Here is a 22,013-nt window from a genome sequence, read left to right as displayed (position 1 = left end):
CTCTTTGGAATACATTCTCCACTGGGCTGCCTTGTTTGACCTCAGTGAGAAGGACGCAACTAGCTCTGCGGAGATTTGATAGGCAAGGGTAGAAAGATACACATGGGGTCTTTCACAAATCAGAAGAAAAGGCAGGAGGGATGGGAAGAGGGACTGTGTGAAAGGGAGACCTGGACATGGAGAACATTTAGTATGTAAAGTGAATAAAAAATTGTTAAGCCTTATAAAACAAGAGATAATTATTTTGGTTCAACAAAATGGCAGTAGTGATTACTTTTGTTATTCTGGCTGGTCTCCAGTACTAGGCGTGAGTCTCCCCCTGTTAATGGAGTCTTAAGTCCATTGTAACAGCTGTCTGTTTCCTAACATGTGAGTAACACTCTACTTTCCCTAATACTGCATTATGCTAGTCACTTTTATTATTCATAGGTATGACAACTAGGTAGGATTTCTTAATTACTGAACTCTCTTGGAAACTTATATAGGGTTTTATGATATTGTGGGAATTAGATTACAAGAAGAGTAGTTAAAGTTAGATTGTGCTTGAATCATCTGAATTCTGGGTCCTAAGTCTGTGGTGTCTTCAGTTGTAGGAGCTAACTATCAACCCTGGAAAGACAATCAAGGGCTATGTTGAAAGTCTAGAATTTGGGGAGAGGGTGACTTGGACTGCCATATGAACAGAGGTTTCTTATGCTTGGTACTACGGTTTTTGTTTTTCTGTGATACTTATGGGATGATCATCAGGAATATTGTAGTAACTTTCTTATTTTTTATACTTGTATATATTGTACATAATTTTAGGTAAATATAAAATAACATGGAGTTTAATGAACAACCATAATATTATTCACCATTGGTCTCCTTCGGTCTTGGACATCCCGTTCTTCTCTAATTAAGTTCTTTTTTCCTAATTTTCATATGTAAATGTGTTTTGAAACCTGAAAAATATGAAATATTATACCTAATTTACTAATTTCCTAAAACAAAGATGGAATTATTGATATTGTTTTAGTTTGTACATATCTGCATGTAACTTTAATAATTAAAATTAAACTAATAAAAATTTAGATTAAAAATACAGATTTTTTGAGTTTTCAATCTGTTTTATTTTTAGAAATGCATGAAAAAAGTGAATTGCTTTTAACTCTTCCTACATGAATTCTTCATTAAGAAATAACCCACACATTTAAAATCTAATGAACAAAAATACTTACATTATGTCAAATCCTACACATGCTCATCTCCTAATTGATTTGAGACACATTTAAGATAGTTAGCTCTGACAAATCCATTGCAGGAATTGGAAATCAAAGTACAGAAATGTTGTAGATATTAATTAAAAATGTGCAATGAAAAAGAAAGATAAACTTACAAGTAGCACTCTATAGAGTGAACAGAGTATATTTAAGAATATATATGCATACATACATACATATACACATGCCATAATAATTAATGACAAAAATATTGATTGAAAGATGTCAATGTAGGTCTAACACTATGGGAAATTTTAGACATAGTAAAGAGTATGAAGAAATGATATTATAGTATCAAAGTTAAAAAATAGTTCAAAAGCATCTTATTTATCATTTCCATAAGCTACCAGTATATATATAACTGATTTCATAAAAACTTATGAGTTAGGAGTAGGAGTAATAGTGTTAAGAGCACTCGATGCTCATGCAGAGGCTATGGATTCTGTTCATAGCATTACCATGAGGTTTCATCACTGTCTCTCACTGAACATCATTTATTCAGTGCCCTCTTCTGGCGTCCAAAGTCATCAGAAACATACAAGAAACACACACACACACACACACACACACACACACACACACACTAGCACATATATGCATACAATAGAATTAAATATTTAAATATGAAAGATTTTCCAAGACTCATTTTGTTTGAGTGAAGAAGTATGAGTTTGTTAAAGTGTCAATATTTGTGTTTATCCAAATTGCAGAAGTTAACATAAAGCATTCAGTAATTGCTAGAGAGATGTTCTACTCTTCATGCGATGGATATTTTCCTATGTTAAGAATTTTAGAGATGATAAAATATTTTCTACGGAGAAAAAGTTTCTAATCAAGTTGTCCTTATATTTCTTTGAAACATTAGTCATACTCTACATGTTAATATTATTATCATCTCTATTTTGCCTATTAAATAATCACAATTGCTACTGTTGTGAATAGGAACAAAAGCTAATATACCTGCCTGTGTAAACAGATATGAGTAAGCAGACACATACAGCTGTACAGTACAGACCACAATCCTGTTTGTCAGCCAACACCTTCCATTAAATAACTGCAGTGCAATGCATTCTTGTGATAGTGATTGGTTCTGCAGAGGTGGCTTTGAGTGATTCTGGACCTGGTGCTGATGGTAGTACCCTAGTAATAGTAACATTACTTGTATGCTCATGCCTTGTTTTAACACAAGAGAATAAACAACTCACAACAATAAAATCACTGAGAATTAAAAGCTGATCATTTCTGAACACAGTTATTAATGTGAATTTCTAAATAGAAAAATTACTACATTATGAACATATCTTACACAGATGTGAATACGCTCCATAGGAAGATTTTCATCTCCCATTCAGTGAATAAGAACAGATTTCACATGAATACAGGATTTTTCTCAATTAGAAAATTAATGAAGTTGTCGACAAATTCAGAAAACTCAGAAATTATAGTTGAATTTGGTCAAGATTAATTTAGTAATAAGTATTAATTAGTCAGAAGTATTTTGACCTCTCATAAGGCAAAAAAAATTATTCATTTATTTGTTTGTATGTGTGTTTTCTGCATGACTGATATTTTCTTACACCGTTCAGTGATTGGGGCTGAATCATTTGTCTGTTGACATCGGCTGTCACTGTGTCTTCTTTCTTCTCCTGTGTCTATTAGTACGTTAGATATTTACAGAAGTAGTATTTATTTCTGAGTGAGCATAATGGGGTTATCACCCTCAAGGTCAGAGGCACAGAAAAACCTCGGGTAAAATTCTAACAGTCAGGTAATGCTGCTGTTTTGCACAAACAGTTGCCTACTCCAGGGCTGGTGGAATGGAAGGGGTTGGCCAGGCAGGTTACCTTCTTAGCACTGAAGCAGATCTGTAGAAAAGTTTAAAGAAGACACTCAACTGGGACAAGTCCACTTCTCCCTGTTCAAGAAGAAAAATGGTTAACAGAATGACAATAATTATTTTTTCTTAGAAAAAAATAAATTGTTGTATGCCTTCATAAAATCACTGTCATTTTGAAAAACCTCTAACACTATATGGCCAAACTAAAGTTTTAAGTTCTCAGAGTGAAATGAGATTCATACCCTCCCATGCTCCCTCCAACACACACACACGCACACACACACACACACACACACACACACACACACACACACACACCTCCTTCGTTTGTCTGACAGTCACTAATACCAAAGTCATATATGCTCATAACCCAACATTTAAATGGAAAGCAAAACCAAGAAATATTGGTTTCTCTTTCAATAAGCAGGATCAGAGCTGCAAGGTATTACTGAAGATGCATTGAGCAAGCTTTGCTAAGATTATCATTTCCTGCACTCTAATGTGTGCACTCACAGGCTAGCCTGTGGCTGCGTAGTTTCCTGTAGAGTTATGCTGCCATCTATTGACTATGCAGATGTCATCCCACGGATATTCATAAAACATTTTATTGGAGAATAAATCCTGGAAAATTAGGTGTTTTTGAGAAAGATCTACATTATATGGTAAGTATATGACATTCAAAACAAATTATACAGTTTACTACTCTTAATAACAAGGGTGTATTACTTCGAGGTTTCTGAATTCTGTAGTTATTTAAAAGTACTACATCCTATCCATTTGCAAGATTTATGAGTAAACTTTTTGTGCTCAGGCACTAGAATGTTGTTATATTCTGTTGATTTAGTCCATCGAAGGGGATGAGTATGTATTATTAATAAAGTAAAGTAAGATTTTAAATTTTAACAAGACCCCACACAGGCAATTTCGAAAACCATCATTTCAAGAGATGTGAACAGACAGTACTGAGTAAAATAGATAGCTGCAGACTTTTACTCTTTCCTTCTTGCATGTTATACTAGAACGACGAGGTATATAGTTGTTTTAGATTCTATTCTGATAGCTATGTGTAAAAATGATTCTTACTAAGTCATGATAGAAAATTATTACTATTCACCATGTTGGTTTTGCTACACATGGGTTTGTTGTTTTAAGGCTAGCTCTCATTAAGTCTAGGCTCATCTTGAACTTGGCATGTAGCTGCTCCTTTAGTGTCCTCCTCTCAAATGCCAAACATACAGGCTTACTTCCAAGCTTGCCTTATGCCATGTGGGAAAGTGAAAGCAGAGCTTCACAGATGCTATTAAATCATTTAATCTGCCTTTATTATTTTTGTCAATTCAAATGAATTATTTGAAGATGGAAATCAAAATAAGCTGAAGACAAACAAGAAAACTAGAATAAATGCACCTCTGTGTATGAAACGCCGACCACTGTGCCTAGATTATATAGTTTCAGAGCTCAGCCACTCTGACTCATTAGTGTTCGTTTCCCATCATCTCTATTGCAACATACAATGTGAACAGCAACAGTTCTGGGAAGGCACACCGGAACACGAAAGGCACATCTATAGCAGCATGCAACTTTTTAATAGTTTTGGATAAGCCTTATTCTTTTCTAATTGTATTAAGATTCTATATGTATATTAAATGTAGTATGATGAATTCTGCCATCTATTACCTCCCCTACAATTATTACTATCACTACAAATTCTTCACGGACTTTCTTCTTCTTCTCCTCTGTTTTCTTCTTCAGTCTCTTCCTTTTAAGTCAGTGTCAATTAACTGCCCCCAGTATGTGCCTGGTGTAAGACCATCAACTGGAGGAGCGTTAGCAACTAAGGGATTTCACCTGTGAAGAAAACTCTATTTTTCTGCCGACATTATTGTCAATAGCTCACAATTTCAGAATCAGGCTCACTATGTCTTCCTTTCCATGCTGAAATTTTGTCTGAAGTGAGCTCATGCAGATTTTCCGCATGAAGTCATGAGCATGTCATTTCAAGTGTACAGGGGTCCTGTGTCAATAAAAAATGCTGCCTTGCTGGAGTTCTCCACTACTTTTTCTTCTTATAATCGGTCTTCTGTGATGGTCCCTGGGCATGGAAGTCATGTGACATAGATATCTAGTTTAGAGATGAGAAGTTTATACTTTCATTTGCTCTGCACTTTGGTCATTTGTGCATCTCTGTTTTAATCTCCATTTACGAGAAGTTTCTCAGAGGAGAGTTGAAACAGCTATAGTTAGTGAGCTGCTGAAGTTAAAGTATTCTGGATTCAATGTGCATTTCCTTTTGTCCTTCAGTCCCAATGACCAGAAGTGACATTATCTCATCATGTCACACATGAAATGAGCACACATTTAATTTCCTGCAAATTTGACAAAAAAGAAAGATAAAGTGGATGATACTGTATCAACTGATGGTATGAGTATGCCAGGGCTTAAACAGAACTTAGGTGGTGTTGCTTGTGTTTTTATTTGTCATTGATAAGAAAACTCAGTCTGTTTAAGCTTTGCAATGATAAAACATGCAAAGAATCAGAGGTGAATAATTCATTTGAAGTTAAAATAAAATTTTATCAAGTGAGATCCAAGATTTCATAATGAGGAATAGTGATGTTGAGGTTGTATAACAAGACAGGATAATTCCTACAGTATCATTAATTTGCATTATCATCTGAAAGGTGCCTGGACCAGCTTATTCTATGTTGAAAATTGTGTCCATTAATACACAAAACAGAATAATTTCTTTTTGCATTTTAAATACATTTCCTTTTTATACTGAATATATTCTTTTCTCATACATTATACCCTGGTTATAGTTTCCCCTCCCTCCACTCCTACCATATTCTCCCTTCCTCCTCTTCCCTCTAAATCAACTCCCTATTTGTCTCTCATTAGAAAAGAACAGCTTTCAAGACAAAATAAAACATAATAAGATAAACTAAAACTGTGAAATCAAAGTTGTACATAGCAGCCCTATGAGAAGAACAGATTCTAAAAATCAGGGGAAAGAGTCAGAAACCCACTAGTTTCCACATTTCAGCAATCCCATAAAAATAACACACTGACAGCTATAATATATACTCAATGGACCTGGTACAAACCCAAACAAGCACTTCGCTTGCTTCTTCAGTCTCTATGAGTGCATATGCCCCTTGCGTAGTTGACGCAGAAGACTTTTTCTCCTGGTGTCCTTTATCTCCATTTGGCTCTTATACTTTTTCTGACTCTTCATTTGCACTGTTCCCTGAGCAATAAGGAAAGGAGTTTGATGAAAATATCACATCTATTCCATCTATTCTCTCTCTCTCTCTCTCTCTCTCTCTCTCTCTCTTTCTCTCTCTCTCTCTCTTTCTCTCCCTCTCCTCTGTATAGTGTCTGTCTGTGCATCTCCGCATTTGTTCTCATCTATTGCCCTAGGAAGGCGACTGAATGACTGAATAAGATATCGATTTATGAGTATACTGGAATATCATTAGGAGTCATTTTATTGATACTTTTGTTTTGTCTTGAACAGGCAGTGTTTGGTATATCCTTAGGTGTCCGGGCTATCTAGTTCCTAGTTCTTATTCCCTTTACATGAAGTAGCCCTTAAGTCACATCAGACACTGGTTAGCTAGTTCCCCAAGATTTGTTCCATGGTTGTCCTAACATATGTTACAGGCAGGACAGAATATAAGTCAAGGCTTTGTGTCTGTGTGGGTATTTGTGTTTTTCTTTTGGTAGCCCACAGAACAGTTTTCAGCTCAAATTCTCCATTTCAATGCATTGTATCGGTGTTATCCTCTGCAATAGGGGCATGCTGTCAGTTTGTGGAAAACATCACTTTGAACAAAAAAATGGGTTATTTGGAGATTTCCACAAGATTCCCTTGTCCAACAACTCAATTGAATACAATTCAGTCTTACTACTGGAAGCCTCATTTGGTGAAAAGAGATGACCACTTGATACTCCATACCCCCATTATTGGAAGATGTCATTAGGATCACCATCATATATTTAAGAAAGATTCTGCTGTTGCAGGTTTTCATATCATTCTTCAAATGACTCTCAATTCTAATTGTCTATCCCCATACTCTCTCCCTCGTCCCGATTTTTCATTCAACTATATACTTGATCCCTGTTTTACTATCCTAATCCACAACCAGTCCACCTGTAAAATCTATTCTATTTCCCCATCCAAAGGAATTTCAATATGTTCTCTCCGGGTCTATGTATTGTACCTTCATTATAATTTTCTCAATGGCTAATGTTTCCTTGTAAGTGAACACATAACCATATTTATCTTTCTGGGTCTGTGTTACCTCACTTAGAATGTTCTTTTCTAATTCAACTTATTTGCCTGCATATTTCATCGATGTTATTGTTTTTTAACAGCTGACTAATACTTCATTATATAAATGCTCCATATTTTATTTATCCATTATTTGGTTAAAAAAACACCTAGGTTGTTTCGGGTTTCTAGCCATTATGAATGAGCAGCAGTAAATATTGTTGAGCGAGTAGCTTAGGGATAGTATGGAACATCTTGGTTAATGCCCGCGAGAGGCATAGGTGTGTCTTGGGGTAATCAGATACCTAACTTTCTGAGGAACTGCCATATTGATTTTCATTTTGGCTGCACAAGTTTGCATTCCCTTGCTGCCCATTTTCAACAGCATGAGCTGTCACTGTGTTATTGATCTTAGCTATCACTACAGTTACAAGATGTAGTTTTGGGTTGCAATTTGCCAATGGCTAAGGATGTTGAATCTTTCTGTAAGCGTTTCTTAGCAGTTTGAGTTTCCTCTATTGAGAATCCTTTGCTTAGTTTTGTACCCCATTTTAAAATTAGATTGTTTCATTTCTTGCTGTTTACTTTCCTTAGTTCTTTGCATATTTTTGATATCAGCCTTTTATCAGATGTGGAGTTGATGGAAATCTTTTCCATCTGTAGACTGACACTTTGTCCTGTTGACAGTGACCTTTAGCTTACAGAAGCTTTTCAGTTTAATTAGATCTCATTTATTAAATAATTGATATTAGTGCCATTGGTATCAGTGTTCTTTCTGAAAGTTGTCTACTGGGCCAATGTCTTTAAGGATATCTTACCACTCACTTTTTGTTCAAGTCCAATGTACTATACTTTAAGTTCAAATCATTTATTCATTTGAAATTGTTTTTTTAAAGTATGGATTGATTTGCACTACTCTACATGCAGATTTCAGTTTGACCATCATCATTTATTGTAAACATTATCTTTTTAAAAGAAAAAAATCAAGTGTACATATGTGTACATATTTATGGCTGGGACTTCAATTCAATTCCCTTGAATAATATATATGTTTTTGCATCAAAACCATGTTGTTTTTATTACTATATCTTGGTACTCCAACTAGAAATTGGGGAATGTGATGCCTCTAGCATTTCTTCTACTATACAGAACTGTTTTTTCTTCTTTATGAAACTAAAAATTGTCCAATAAACCAAACAATCCAGTCAAAAAATGAATTATAGAGGTAAACAAAAAAATCACAACAGAGGAATTTCAAATGGCCAAGAAACACTTAAAGAAATGTTTGATGTCTGTAGTGATCAGGTAAATGCAAATCAAAATGACTCTGAAATTCCACCATATACCAATCAGAATGACTAAGTTAAAAAATTTAGTTGACAGCACATACTGGCAAGAATGGGGAGAAAGAGGAACAGTAGCTCATTGCTGGTGGGACTGCAAACTGATACAACAACTCTGGATATCAATCTGGACATTGCTCAGAAAATCGGATATAGAACTTCCTGATGACCCAGCTATACCACTCTTGGGAATATACCCAAAAGATGTCCTACCATCTCACAGGGCAAGTGTTCCAGCATGTTCAGACTGGTCTAATTTGTGAAAGCCAGGAGCTGGAAACAACACAGATGTCTCACAGTGAAACAATGGATACAGAAAATGTGGTTCGTTTACAGAATGGAATATTATTCAGCTATTAAGAATGAGGACATCGTGAGTTTTGCATGCAAATGAATGGAACTAGAAAATATCATCTTGAGTGAGGTAACACAGACCATAAAAACATATTGTATGCAATCATAAATTTATGGGTATTAGCCAAAAAGGAACTGAATACCCAAGATACAATCTATAGAAATCAAGATGGTAAACACAGAGAATGGTCCAATTGAGGATACTTCAATCCTACTTAAGAGGAAGAAGAAAGAAATCATGGCTTACAGAAGAATGGACATAGATGGAGGAGGGGAGAAGGAGGGGAAAAGGGGAACATGATCACGTATTCGGGGAAGGAAGAAAAGACTGAAGCCCTAAGGGCCAGTAGAAAGAATGGAAACTGGCAATCTTGGAAGGTAGGAGGACTTACACTATTACTGATGCTATGGTGTGCTTACAGAGAGGAGCCTAGCCTGGCTGTCCTCTGAGAGTTTCAACAGGCAGTTGACTGAGACAGAAGCTGATGCTTTCACTCAACCAATGAACTGAAGTAGGGGGCATCAATGGTTGAATTAGGGAAAGGATAGAAGAAGTTACAAAAAACAGTAACCCCATAGGAAGACCAGTAGTCTCAACCAACCTGGACCTCTGAGATCTCTCAGACACTCAGTCACCAATCTGGGAGCATACACCAGCTGGTACAAGGCCCCAAAAACATATACAACCAAGAACTGCCTGGTTTGATCTCAATGAGAAAAGCTGCACCAAACCCTTGAGAGACTTAAGGCTTTAGGGAGTGGGAAGGCCTAGCAGGTTGAGGGTGGGTTAGGAGGGCATCATCTTGGAGGTGAGGGGAGGAATGGGATAAGTGGACTGCTGGAGAGTGGACTGTGGACTGGGACAGAGATAACAACTCTACTATAAAAGATAAAGAAAGGATAAAATAAATAAAAGAAAAACTGTCCTTTCAAACTCTGTGAAGAATTGTAATGGAATTTACTTGGGAATTTCACTAACTGTAAATTACGTTTTGTAACATGGCCATGTTGCTGTCCCAACCCTACTGATTCCTCTCAATCTTAGTGATTCATGAGCATAGGAAGTCTTTCCATCTTTTGATAACTTCCTCAATTTCTTTTTCCAAGATTTCAAGCTTTTAGCCTACTAGTTTTCATTTGCTTGGTTCAAGTTATCTCAAGACATTGTATGCTATTTAAGGCTATGGTTAAAGTTGTTATGAGTTTTTTCTCAGTCTATCATTTGCAAATAGGATGGCTACTATAATTTATGAGTTAACTTTGTATCCAGCTACTTTGTTGAATGTGTTTATGAGATACAGGAGTTCCTTGATGCAAATCTTAGGGTCAATTTTATATAACCATAGAATCTACAAAACAATACTTTAAATTATTCCTGTTCAAGTTGTATATCATTGCTGTACTTAAGATATCATGCTGGTTCAACTGGAGGTCAACATGTAGAAGAATACAGATCGATCCATGGTTATCACCCTGTACAAAGCTTAAGTCCAAGTGGATCAAGGACCTCCACATCAAACCAGACACACTCAAACTAATAGAAGAAAAGCTAGGGAAGCATCTGGAACACATGGGCACTGGAAAAAATTTGCTGAACAAAATACCAATGGCTTATGCTCTAAGATCAAGAATCGACAAATGGGATCTCATAAAACTACAAAGCTTCTGTAAGGCAAAGGACACTGTGATTAGGACAAAACGACAACCAACAGATTGGGAAAAGATCTTTACCAATCCTACAACAGATAGAGACCTTATATCCTAAATATACAAAGAACTCAAGAAGTTAGACCGCAGGGAAACAAATAACCCTATTAAAAATGGGGTTCAGAGTTAAACAAAGAATTCACAGCTGAGGAATGCCGAATGGCTGAGAAACACCTAAAGAAATGGTCAACATCTTTAGTCATAAAGAAAATGCAAATCAAAACAACCATGAGATTTCACCTCACACCAGTGAGAATGGCTAAGATCAAAAACTCAGGTGACAGCAAATGCTGGCGAGGATGCGGAGAAAGAGGAAAACTCCTCCATTGTTGGTGGGATTGCAGACTGGTACAACCATTCTGGAAATCAGTCTGTAGGTTCCTCAGAAAATTGGACATTGAACTGCCTGAGGATCCAGCTATACCTCTCTTTGGCATATAACCAAAAGATGCCCCAACATATAAAAAAGACATGTGCTCCACTATGTTCATAGCAGCCTTATTTATAATAGCCAGAAGCTGGAAAGAACCCAGATGCCCTTCAACAGAGGAATGGATACAGAAAATGTGGTACATCTTCACAATGGAATATTACTCAGCTATCAAAAACAACGACTTTATGAAATTCGAAGGCCAATGGTTGGAACTGGAAAATATCATCCTGAGTGAGGTAATCCAATCACAGAAAAGCACACATGGCATGCACTCATTGATAAGTGGCTATTAGCCCAAATGCTTGAATTACCCTAGATGCCTAGAACAAATAAAACTCAAGACGGATGATCAAAATGTGAATGCTTCACTCCTTCTTTAAAAGGGGAACAAGAATACCCTTGGCAGGGAATAGAGAGGCAAAGATTAAAACAGAGACAGAAGGAACACCCATTCAGAGCCTGCCGCACATGTGGCCCATACATATACAGCCATCCAATTAGACAAGATGGATGAAGCAAAGAAGTGCAGGCTGACAGGAACCGGATGTAGATCTCTCCTGAGAGACACAGCCAGAATCCAGCAAATACAGAGGCGAATGCCAGCAGCAAACCACTGAACTGAGAATAGAACCCCCGTTGAAGGAATCAGAGAAAGAACTGGAAGAGCTCGAAGGGGCTCGAGACTCCATATGTACAACAATGCCAAGCAACCAGAGCTTCCAGGGACTAAGCCACTACCTAAGGACTATACATGGACTGACCCTGGACTCTGACCTCATAGGAAGCAATGAATATCCTAGTAAGAGCACCAGTGGAAGGGGAAGCCCTGGGTCCTGCTAAGACTGAACCCCCAGTGAACTAGAGTGTTGGGGGGAGGGCGGGAATGGGGGGAGAATGGGGAGGGGAACACCCATAAGGAGGGGGAGGGGGAGGGATTAGGGGGATGTTTGCCCGGAAACCCGGAAGGGAATAACACTCAAAATGTAAATAAGAAATACTCAAGTTAACAAAATAAATAAATAAATAAATAAAAAACAAAAACAAAAAAATGTCATATTGCTCTAGATAAGATATTAAATACTAAAGTGAATATCTATGGCAAAAGTATACACCATTGCTTTTTACCTGATTTTAGTGGAATTATTTTGAGTTTCTCTTCATTTAAATTGATATTTGCTATAATATTACTGTAATTTGTCTTCAGTATATTGAAGCATGTTCCTTATATCACGAATCTTCCAAGGATTTTCATTATGATGGGGTGTTTGAATGAGTCAAATGACTTATCTTTTTTGTAACTAATATTGTCAGTTTTTTTCTTTCAGTTTGTTTATATTGTGTTATATTTTTCATTTGTTTTTCATTTAATATTCATTTCTGTAACTATGGGATGAATCATACTTGACCATTGCAGATAATCCTTTGATGTATTCTTGGGTTTGATTTACAACTATTTTATTGAATTTTTTACATCAATATTTATAAGGGTAATGGGTCAATAATTAAATTTCTTTTGGGTATTTATGTGGTTTGGTAATGAGGGTAGCTGAAGCCTTATAAGGTGAATTAGGAAATTTCATTCTCTTTCTATTTTGTGGAATAATTTGAGAAGTAAAGGCATTAATTAACTTCTGTGAGAGTCTGGTATAATTCTATGCTAAGAGCATCTGATCCTAGGCTTTTTTGCTTAAAAGGAGACTCTTAATGAATACTTATTTTGTCTAGGGTTATGGATCTATTTTTAATTGTTTATCTGATCTTAACTTAATGCTTATAAGTGGTACATGTTACAAACTTTATCTATTAATTTAAGATATTTCAATTTTTGGAGCACTAGTTTTTAAAAGCCTATTGTCATTGTTTTCTGGGTTTCCTTGGTGGCTGTTGATATGTTAATATAGAAATTCTCTTTCTTCCTTTTTGTAAGGTTGGATGAGCATTTGTCTATACTGTGGATTTTCTCAGAGAACCAACTCTTTGTTTTATTTATTCTTTGTATTGTTTCCATTGTTTTGAATTTATTTTTTTTTCATCCCTGAATTTGGTTATATCTTGCTGTCTAATCTTTAGTTTGTAATTACTTGTTTTTGCTCTAGAGCTTTCATATAAATTGTTAATTTGCTAGTATAAGATACCTGCTTTATGCAGACCGACAGGAGCCGGATGTAGATCGCTCCTGAGAGACACAGCCAGAATCCAGCAAATACAGAGGCGAATGCCAGCAGCAAACCACTGAACTGAGAATAGAACCCCCGTTGAAGGAATCAGAGAAAGAACTGGAAGAGCTTGAAGGGGCTCGAGACACCATATGTACAACAATGCCAAGCAACCAGAGCTTCCAGGGACTAAGCCACTACCTAAAGACTATACATGGACTGACCCTGGACTCTGACCTCATAGGTAGCAATGAATATCCTAGTAAGAGCACCATTGGAAGGGGAAGCCCTGGGTCCTGCTAAGACTGAACCCCCAGTGAACTAGACTGGTTTGGGGAGGGCTGCAATGGGGGGAGGGTTGGGAGGGTAATACCCATAAGGAAGGGGAGGGGGGAGGGGGATGTTTGCCCGGAAACCGGGAAAGGGAATAACACTCGAAATGTATATAAGAAATACTCAAGTTAATAAAAAAAAATCTGACAAAAAAAAACAAAACAAAACAAAACAAACAAAAAAAAGAAAACAAAAAAAAGATACCTGCTTTATTATATAGGCAATTAGTACTATGAATATGCCTCTTAGATTTACTTGCATTGTGTTCCATGGGTTTGGATATGCCTTACATTCATTTTCTTTGAATTCTAGAAAGTATTTTATTTCATTTTTAATTTCTGTCTAGTCCCTTTTATATTGAGAGAGTTGCTTAGTGTAGGTTGGTCTCCTCCTGGCTACCTTCATATCAGGATGTAAAACTCTTAGCTCTTCCAGAATCATGTCTGCCTGCAAGCTGCCATGCTTCCGGTCATGATAATAATGGATTGAACTTTGGAAACTGTAACCCATCTCCAATTAAATGTTTTACTTTACAAGAGTTGCTAAAGTCATGGTGTCTCTTCACAACAGTGAATCCCTAATCAAGACATGGTCTGATAAGATAGATGGAGTTCTATCAATTTTCTTACATCTGTTGAGATTTGCTTTGTGTTTGAATATGTGGCAAATTTTGAAAAAAAAAATTTCCATGAGGTCAAAAAAAGATTGTATACTCTTGTGTTAAGGTGAAATGTTCTATAAATATAATTTAGAACCATTATTTTGTTTGCAATGTCTGATAGGTTCAGCTTTTCTCTCTTTAGTATTTGTCTGGATGACCTGTCTATTGGTGATATTAAGACTTTTTCTTTAAACTGTGCTAGTATTTCTTCTACAAGCGTGGGTGCCCTTGTGCTTGGGACATAAACATTAAGAATTGAAAGTCATCTGTGTAGGTTTTTCCTTTGATGAATTTGTAAAATTCTTTCTTATCTGTTTTGATTTGTTTTGCTTTGAAGTCTACTGTGTTAGGTATTAAAATAGCTACACCAGCTTACCTCTTAAGTCCATTTGGTAGGAATACCCTCTTTCAAATCTTTATCCTGAGATATCGTCTCTCCTTAATAATAAGGTGTGTTTCTTGGATGCAGAATTTCTTGCTTGTTCATCTATTCTGTTCTCTTGTGATTTTTTATTGGGAAATTGATATTGACATATACAAATGACCAATCATTGTTGATTCCTGATGCTTTATTTTGTCTACATTGGTGGCAGTAGTTGTGGTGACAGTGCACGTGAATGTGTATGATTGTGTGCTACCTTTCCTTTTCTTTCTTGATGTGAGATTCCTTATTCTTTGTGTTCTCATATGTGTTGTTCTTTGATGTTGAAGTATGTCCTCTGAGCAGAAGATCCTGCCTATTAATCCAATCTGTAAGATTTTTACACTTTATTGAGTTGGAGATTTTGTTCTACCAACTTTTGTGTGGCTAGAACTGAAGACAGATTTTGCTTATATCTTGTTTTATCATGGAATATCTCAATTTATACATCCATTGTTTTTGGAAATTTTTCTAATTCCAGTATCCACAGCAGCATTTGTATACTGTTTGAGAATGTTGCACATCTCTCCAACTGCTTAATGCTTTTAGAGTCTCCATTGTGAAGTCAGGTGTAATTCTAATAGGTCTACAATTATATGCTATGTACTAATTTCTCCTTGTAACATTTTTTAGTGAATATTTATTTATTTATTCTCATTTCAAATCTTATCCCCTTTTTCCTGTTTCCTGCCCCCAAACACCCTACACGATGCTTCCTTCCCCTTCATCTATAAGGGTGCTCCCAAACCTATCTATACACCCCTTCCTACCTCCCCACCATGATATTTACTTAACACTCGAGGGTCAAGTCATGGCAGGACCAAGGGCTTATCCTCCTATTGGTGCCTAAAAAGGCCATCTTCTACTACATATGCAGCTGGATCCATGGATCTGTCCATGTGTACTTTTTGGATGTTTGTTTAGTCCCTGGGAACTCAGGTTGGGTGGTATTGTTGTTCTTATGGGGTTGCAAACCCCTTCTGCTCCTTCAGGTATTTTAAATTATTTGTGACTATTGTGCAGGACGTCATTTCGGTAATTTCTTTCTCAGCAGGTTTTCTCTTTGGGTAGAGGAGGCTACAAATTTGTTTGAATTAATTTTATAACCCTCACTTTGCTCAAGTTGTTTAGCAGGTTTAGGAGGTCTCTGGTAGAATTTTGGGGTCACTTAAGTATAGAATCATATCATCTGCAAATAATGGTATTTTTGACTTCTTACTTTCCAATTTGTATCCCTTTGACCTCCTTTTGTTGTCTGACTTCTCTGGCTAGGACTTTGAGTACCATATGGAATATGTAAGGAAAGAGTGAGCAGTCTTGTCTAATCCCTGATTTTAGTGGGATGGCTTTAAGTTTCTCTCCATTTAGTTTGATGTTGGCTACTGGTTGATTGTATATTGCTTTTACTATGTTTAGGTATGGGCCTTGAATCCCTGATCTTTCCAGAACTTTTAACATGGGAGGGATTGAATTTTGTCAAATGCTTTCTCATAATCTAATGATATGATCATGTTTTTTCTTTGCATTTGTTTATATAGTGGATTATGTTGATTGATTTCTGTATATTGAACCATGCCAGCATCCTGAGATAAAACTGAAAGAAAAGAGCTAGTAATTTTCCACCAGCCTCAGGGCACCAAACAGTCCTCCATTCTAGGAAGGAATGTACCAATCTTATCTGACCACAGTTCCTGGAATGTCTCTAAGAAGCCAGGCAGCACTTTCCTCCTTATCTGTCCCAACCTTATCTAACAGCAGCCCCAAGAATGTAGATCAAGGACCCTGAGCTGCCCGGGTCAGCAGCAACCTAAAGTTCAATTGAACCCACCAATGCTGTGTGCCAAATCACCATTGCTGTATCCTGCCCTTTACAAAATATATAAAAACTGTACTGATGGATAGTTTGGGGTCACCTCTCCTCCAGTTGTAGGCAGACACCAGCTTGCTAGAATAATAAACCTCTTGCTTTTGCATAGATCTCCAGTCTCACATCTCATTCATAAGAATTTCCAGGTACTTAAGACTCAGGTGGAGTCTTACATGTGTTGAGTTGGCCAGAAAAGGAGACTCCAGGAAGGAAATTGAGAGGGTGGTGAACGGAGGACACAGGCCTGAAGGTCAGATATTTCAATTGTCTGGTCTGTTACTTGTCTGTCTATCTCTAGCCCCCCTTTTTATTGGTTTTGGTTTAGCTTGAAAATGTCAGTAAGGCTCAAAGAGCCCCTAGCCTTTTGTGGTCTACTGCAGTGGACAGACATGCCTCAACACTGTGATTTCGGGGAATCTGGAAAACATTTCAGCCCCCTCTCTGTGGAACCTGTTTGACTCAATACCAGGGGAAGCTGGATGAGTTACCAGTTAGATTACCTGTGTTCTGGATGTTGCATGCATCCTGTTTTCTCTCTCTCTCTCTCTCTCTCTCTCTCTCTCTCTCTCTCTCTCTCTCTCTCTCTCTGTGTGTGTGTGTTTGTATGTGTGTGTGTGTGTGTGTGTGTGTGTGTGTGTGTGTGTGTGTGTGTGTGTGTCTATGTGTTCCGGTTTGCCATTTGTCTCTGTACATTCTTGGACATCAACTATGGAAATTTTGGACATGAGACAGAAAGAATCAACCCCCTTGAGTCTGACAGTAGGCTATTAGAATGAGACACAATAAAAAGGAAGGTATTTTGGATTGGCTCGACAGGCCACCCTGACCAGGTCCCCTATATTATTGTCTTGGGACTTAGTAACTAACCCTCTACTCTGAATCAAACCTTTTCTCCCCATCAAACCTACACAGGTTATGGCCCTATGAGACCAGGAGGACCTCTGCCTTGAGAAGAAATGACAGAAGGAGATTCTAAAGGAACAGGACCTGGCAGACATCCTTCTGGACCCCACACCCCCAACTCCATATCCCCCAGCAGCTACACCAATAGCTCTGCCGGAATAAGCTAAAAGATCTGAAGTGCTACCAGCTCCAACATCTTTAGGATTCTACCCTCCCCTTCCTTGACCAGGAGGGGACAATAGGCCAGCAATAGGAACCAGAAGTAGGAGAGCTACCAACCCTAATACAACAGTAGCACTCCCACTTCGAGTCTATGGGCCTACAGATGTTGATGGGAACCAGGTCATGTAGTACTGATGTTTTATCTCCTTGGATTTGTATAAATGGAAGACACAGCACCTGCCCTACTCAGACAACCCCAAGGAACTCACTAACCTGATAGAATCAATTCTATTTACCAATCATCTGCCTGGGATAGTTGTCAGCAGCTCCCCAGGCCCTCTTTACCACTGAGGAAAACGAAAAATTTCTCTTAGAAGCCAGGAAAAATGTTTTGGGAGCCAATGGGGTCCCCACCCAGAATCAGGCTGACATTGACAATGGATTTCCCCCGAGGAAACCTAATTGGGACTTCAATTCAGCTGAAAGTAAAGAGCACTTAAAGGTCTACGGTCAATCTCTGCTGGCAGGTCTCATGGGCTCTGCTCAGCAACTCACCAATTTGACTAAGGTAAGACAAGTAAGTCAGGGTTCTCATGAATCCCCAGGCATCTTCCTAGAGAGGCTCATGAAGCCTAAATGTGAATCAACCTGGACCATACCCTTCTTGCTGGTTAAAAAGCTGGACACCCAGGATTATGGTCCTGTTCAGGATTTCTGGGAGGTCAACTGACTTGTGACTGATCTACATCCTACCATCCCTAAGCCTTATACCTTACTAAGCTCCCTACCACTCTCTAGTAGGTGGTACACTGTCTTAGACACAAAAGATGCATTTTTTTGCTTTCAGTTAGTCCCCCAAAGTGAGGAGTTCTTTGCCTTAGAATGGAAGAATCCTGAACTAAGGATAACTAGTCAGTTAACCTGGACACAACTGCCCCGGGGTTTCAAAAATTCACCTATCATCTTTGATGAGGCTCATCAGCAGGACCTGGTAATCTCAGGGAAACCATCCCACAGATAACCCATTTAGAGTACATAGATGATCTAGTAGTGACTGAAAGTGAGGCACAATGTTTCAAAGGCACCAAGTGTTTATTTACAGAGCTATGGAAATTGGGTTAGCAAGCCTTGGCAAAGAAGGCCCAAATTTGCCAACATCAGGTAAGCTACCTAGGCTACCTAATAGAAGATGTTCAACAGTGGCTGTTGGAGGCCTGAAAAGAAACCATCCTCCATATTCCCGTCGACAAGTCTTAAGCATTTGAAAGAATACCTAGGCACTGCCAGGTTCTGTGAGCTATGGATTCCTGGTTTTGCAGTGAATGGTTGACCCCTCTACCATGTCACAAAAAGTGTGCAACCATGATCATGGGGAAGAGAGAGCAAGAATATACCTTCTCAGCCCCGCATGGTTCCTTCTCCAAAACTGAACATATAACCAGTCACAAAACAGGCCTCAACAGATACTATAAGATTGAAATAATCCCAGGCATCCTATCAGATCAGCATGGACTAAGAATGGTTTTTAATAACAACAAAAATAACTGACAGCCCACATACACATGGAAGTTGAACTGTACTCTATTCAATGATAACTTGGTCAAAGAAGAAATAAAGAAAGAAATTAAAAACTCTTTAGAATTTAATGAAAATGAAGGTACAACATACTCAAACTTATGTGACACAATGAAAGCAGTACTAAGAGGTAAACTCATAGCTCTGAGTGCCTCCAAATAGAAACAGGATGGAGCATATACTAGAAGTTTGGTAGCACAACTAAAAGCTTTAGAACAGAAAGGAGCAAATATAGCCAAAAGGAGTAGATAGCAGGAAATAACCAAACACAGAGCTGAAATAAACCAAGGAGAAACAGAAAGAACTATAAAAAAATCAACAAATCCAGGAGGTGGTTCTTTGAGAAAATCAACAAGATAGATAAACCCTTAACTAGACTAACCAAAGGGCACAGAGAAAGTATCCAAATTAACAAAATCAGAAATGAGAAGTGGATGAAATGAAAAATTTTCTAAATAGATATCAGGTGCCAAAGTTAAAGAAGGATCATGCAAAGCATGTAAACTGTCCCATAACCTCTAAAAATATAGAAGCAGTAATTAAATGTCTCCCAACTAAAAAATAAAAAATAAAAATAAAAATACCCAGGACCAGAGTGGTTTAGTGTAGAGTTTTATCTGACCTAAATAGAAGACCTAATACCAGTACTTTCCAAAGTGTATCCCAAAATAGAAACAGAAGGAACAATAACCAACTCCTTCTATGAAGCCACAAGTATGCTTAAACCTAAACCACACAAACACCCAACAAAGAAAGAAAACTTCAGTCCAATTTCCCTTATGAATATCGAAGCAAAATTACTCAGTAATATTCTCCGAAACTGTGTCCAAGAACACATCAAAACAATCATCAATCATGATAAAGTAGTCTTCATCCCAGGGATGCAGGCATGGTTCAATATATGGACATCAATCAACATAATTCACTCTATAAAGAACTTCCAAGAAAAAAACAAACAAACAAACAAACAAACACATGATCATCTCATTAGATGCAGAGAGAGCATTTGACAAAATTCAAGTCCTTGTGGGGGGAATTGAAAGTCCTAGAAAGATCAGGAATTCAAGGCCCATACCTAAACATGGTAAAATCAACACGCAACAAACCAGTAGCCACCATCAAACCAAATGCAGAGTAACTTAAAGCAATTCCATTAAAATCAGGGATTAGACAATGCTGCCCACTGTTTCCTTACCTACTACTTGACATTCTAGGCAGAACAATCAGAAAACAAAAGGAGGTCAAAGAGATATAAATAGGAAAGAAAGAAATCAAAATATCACTATTTGTGGATGATATGACAGTATACTTAAGTGACCCCAAAAATTCCAGCAGAGAACTCCTAAACCTGATGAACAAATTCAACAAAGTGGCTGGTTATAAAATTAACTCAAACAATTCAGTAGCCTTCTGTACTCAAAGGATAAACAGGCTGAGGAAAAAAATCTTGGAAGGACACACTTCACAATGGTCACAAAAACAAAAAAAAAAAAAACAAAAAAACAAAAAAACAAACAAACAAAAAAAACACCTCAGTGTGACTCTATCCAAGCAAGTGAAAGATTTGTATAAAAAGAAATTCAAGTCTCTAAAGAAAGAAATCAAGGAAAATCTGAAAGATGGAAAGATATCCCATGCTCATGGATTAGCCAGATTAATATTGTAAAAATGGTCATCTTGTCAAAATCAATTTACTGATTCAATGTAGTCCCCACCAAATTTCAACTCAATTCTTCATAAAGTTAGAAATAGCAATAGACCAAATCATTTTGAATAACAAAAACACAGGATAGCAAAATTATTGTCAACAATAAAATTACTTTGGGAGGAATCATCATCCCTGACATCAAGCTTTATTACAGAGCAATGGTGATAAAAAAAAATGTATGGTATTAGTACTGAAACAGGCAGGTATATCAATAAAATAGAACTGAAGACCCAGAAGTGAACCAACACAAATATGGTCACTTGATCTTTGACAAAGGAGCAAAAACATAACTTTTTCCTTTGGAAAAAAGATAACAGTTCCAAAAAATGTTGCCGGTTCAACTGGTGGTCAGCATGTAGAAGATTGCACATTGATCCATTATTATCATCATGTACAAACCTCGTGTCCAGTTGGATCAAGGACCTCCACATAAAACCAGATACACTCTAACTATTAGAAGAAAAAGTGGGGAAGAGCCTCGAACTCATGTGCAATAGAGAAAATGTTGTGAACAGAACAACAATGGCTGGTGCTATAAGAACAAGAATAACAAATGAGACTTCATAAAATTACAAAGCTTCTGGAAGGCAAAGTATACTGCCATCATTACATAATGGCAACCAACACATTGGGAAAAGAACTTTACCAATCCTGCATCCAGTAGAGGGCTAACATGCAATATATAAAGAACTCTAGAAATTAGACTCCAGAGAATCAAATAACCCTAGTAAAAATGGGATACCGAATTAAACTAAGAATTCTCAGCTGACGTATATAGAATGGAAGAGAAGCACTTAATAAATGTTCGGCATCCTTATTTATCAGAGAAATGCAAAACAAAACAACCCTGAGATTCTACCTCACACCAGTCAGAATGGCTAAGATAAAAAATTCAGGTAATACAAGATGCTGGTGAGGATGTGGAGATTCAATTTTCGTGGGATTGCAAACTGGTACAACCACTCTGGGAATCAGTCTGGAGGTTCCTCAGAAAATTGGAGATTGCACTACCTGATGACTC

The sequence above is a fragment of the Rattus norvegicus genome, chromosome 2, assembly GCF_021556685.1.
Source record: "Rattus norvegicus strain SHRSP/BbbUtx chromosome 2, alternate assembly SHRSP_T2T, whole genome shotgun sequence".
Classification (NCBI taxonomy): Eukaryota; Metazoa; Chordata; class Mammalia; order Rodentia; family Muridae; genus Rattus; species Rattus norvegicus.
The sequence above is the reverse complement of the archived record's forward strand: the minus strand, read 5'-3'. Positions refer to the sequence as shown.